The sequence below is a fragment of the Rhincodon typus genome, chromosome 8 (assembly GCF_021869965.1).
Source record: "Rhincodon typus isolate 14 chromosome 8, sRhiTyp1.1, whole genome shotgun sequence".
Classification (NCBI taxonomy): domain Eukaryota; kingdom Metazoa; phylum Chordata; class Chondrichthyes; order Orectolobiformes; family Rhincodontidae; genus Rhincodon; species Rhincodon typus.
This window is the reverse complement of record NC_063339.1, coordinates 91,383,524-91,386,539: the sequence shown is the minus strand read 5'-3', so window position 1 is coordinate 91,386,539 and position 3,016 is coordinate 91,383,524. Positions and strand designations below refer to the sequence as shown.

Here is a 3,016-nt window from a genome sequence, read left to right as displayed (position 1 = left end):
TTCATCTTTAGCCACTGGTGAAGTTCTGGAAGACTGAAGGGTGGCTAACTTTGTTCCATTGTTTAAGAAAGGTAGCAAAGACAAGCCAGGGAACTACAGGCCAGTGAGCCTGACAGCAGTGGTAGGCAAGTTATTGGAGAGGATACTGAGGGACAGGATCAACCAACATTTGGATAGCCAAGGTCTGATTAGGGATAGTCAGTATGGATTTGTGTGCGGCAAGTCATGTCTGACAATTTTTTTTTAAACAGTTTTTCTAAGAGTTAACCAAGAGCATAGAGGAGGGTAGGGCAGTGGGTGTTGTCTATGTGGACTTTAGTACACCTTTGACAAGGTCCCGCACGGCAGGCTAGTCATGGGATCCAGGGATAGCTAGCTAATTTGATTCAAAATTGGCTCAGGAAGCAGAGGGTGATGGTTGAAGGCTGTTTCTCAGACTGGAGGCCTGTGACTAGTGGTGTGCCAGAGGGGTCAGTGCTGGGACCTTTGTTATTTGTTATTTACGTAAATGATCTGGATGTGAATATACAAGGCATGATCACTAAGTTTGTGGGTGATATAAAATTAGAAGGTAGCGTTGATAGCGAGGAAGGCTATTAAAATTTACAGAGAGATCTTGATCAGATGGAGAAGTGGGCTGAGGATTGGCAAATGCAATTCAATAGAGTTAAGATAGGAATTATACAGTAAATGGTAAGGTCCTGAGGACTGTTGTGAAAGTTAGGGATCCAGGAGTACCAGTACATAGTTCATGGAAAGTAGTGTCACAGGTAGACAAGGGTGGTGAAGAAGGCATTTAACATGTTAGCCTTCATGGTTTGAAGCATTGAGTATAGAAGCTGGGATGTTATGTTACAGCTGTATAAGTCATTGGTGAGGCCGCACTGGAATATTGTGCACAGTTTTGGTCAACCTGTTTTAGGAAAGACATAGTTAAACTGGAAATTGTGCAAAGAAGGTTTACTAGGATGTTGCCAGGCCTGAGTTGTAGGGACAGGTTAGTCAGGATAGGACTTTATTCCTTAGAATTTAGGAGAATGAGGGGGTGATTTTATTGAGGTGTATAAAATCATGAGGGGCATAGATAGGATGAATGCATGTAGTCTTTTTACCAGGGATGGGGAATTAAAAACTTGAGGTCATAGGTTTAAGGTGAGAGGGGAAAGATTTAAGAAGGACCTGAGGGGCAACTTCTTCATGCAGAAAGTGGTGCATATATGGAATGGGATGCCAGAGAAAGTGGTTGAGGCAGGTTCAATAGCAACATTTAAAAAATAATTGGGTAGGTATATGGATGGCAAGGGTTTAGAGGGACATGGACCAAATCCAGCAATTGGAACTACCTGAGTGGGCACCATGGTCAGCATGGACCAGTTTGGGCCAAAGGGCCTGTTTCCACACTGTATTACTCTATGACACTACATCTCACGACCTGCTCTAGTGCATCCCATCATGTGGAAAATTAAAAGAGAAAATGTGGGGTTGCTTGCAGAAATATTCTAATATCTATAATTACAGGTGAGGTGCCAGATGATTGCAGAGTGGCTCATGTTGTGCCTTCATTTGAAGGATGTAAGAAGCCTGGGAACTCCTGTTCTGAGAGTCTGACTTTGATGGTGGATAACTTGTTGGAGGTGATCTTGAAAGATAGCATTTGGAGAGGCAAGGAACGATTATGGATAACCAGCATGGTTGTCTGCGAGAGAAATCGTGTCTCACAAATTTGATTGAGATTTTTGATGAAGTAAGCAAGATGACTGATGAGGGCAGAGCAGTCAACGTTGTTCACTTGGACTATAGTAAAGCCTTTGACAAGATTCCAAGTGGTGGACTAATTAGTAAAGCTAGCTTACACGGGATCCAGGATGAGCTTGCCAATTGGATAAAAAAGTTGCTTAAAGTCAGGAGACAGGCTGTGGAAGTGGAGAGTTGTTTTTCGGACTGAAGGCCTGGTGTTCAGCGGTGACCAGTGATGTTCTGCAGGGATCGGTGCTGGGTTCACTTTTGTTTGACATTTATATAAATGATTTAGATGAGAATACAGAAGGCATGGTTAGTAACTTTGCGGATGACTCCAAAATTAATGCGAGTGGACAGTGAAAAAGGTTAAGATTTCAAAGAGATCTTGATCATTTGGGTCGATGTGCTCAGGACTGGCAGATGGAGTTTAATTTGAATAAATGCGCGGTACTGTATAGTGGTAAAACAAAGGGAGGCAGGACTTCATAGAAAATCATAAAATCATAGAATCCCTACAGTGCGGAAACAGGCCCTTCGGCCCAACAAGTCCACACCGACCCTCAGAGCATCCCACCCAGAACCATACCCCCTATAATCCACCTAATCTACACATCCCTGAACATTATGCACAATTTAGCATGACCAATCCACCCACTCTGCAAATCTTTGGACTGTGGGAGGAAACCAGAACACCCAGAGAAAATCCACTTACAAATTAAAATAGGGCCTTGGGTATTGTAGAACAGAGATACTTCAGGTTTCAGTTACCTAATTCTTCTAAATTTGCATCACATACAGACAGGGTGGTTGAGAAGGTGTTTAGTAAGCTTACCTTCATTGCTCAGACCGTTGTGTACAGAAGTTGAGACATCATGCAGAGGTTGTACAGGACGTTGGTGAGGCCTCTTCTGAAGTACTGTGTCCAGTTCTGGTCTACCTGTTGTAGCAAGGATATTATTAAGCTGGAGAGAGTTCACATGAGATTTACCAGGACGTTGCTGAGAACGGAGGGATTGAGTCATAATGGGGGACTGGGACTCCTTTCACAGGGGTGTAGCACATTGAAGTTGACCTGAAAGTGGTTTCTGAAATCCTGAGGGGTAACAAAAAGTTGATGGGCAGTATCCTTTCTCTGGGGTGGGGATTTCAAGACCGGGGCAGGGGGCAGCATATTTTTAATCAACTTGATTAGTTTCATTGTCGCGTGTACTCACATGAATACAGTGAAAAGTTTACAAGTTGCCACTTATGGCACCATGTTAGGTACAAAGGTACC

At 43.3% G+C, this 3,016-nt stretch overlaps 1 long non-coding RNA gene across 1 annotated transcript in view; it reads right to left on the bottom strand.

The window, feature by feature from the left end:
• Window positions 1-2,678, bottom strand: part of LOC125483843 — a 6,572-nt gene extending 3,894 nt beyond the window's left edge. Inside the window, exon 1 of the long non-coding RNA XR_007262739.1 lies at window positions 2,573-2,678. This is a non-coding gene — a long non-coding RNA (uncharacterized LOC125483843). The remainder of the gene's footprint in view (window positions 1-2,572) is intronic.
• Between the last annotated feature and the right edge of the window lie 338 nt (window positions 2,679-3,016).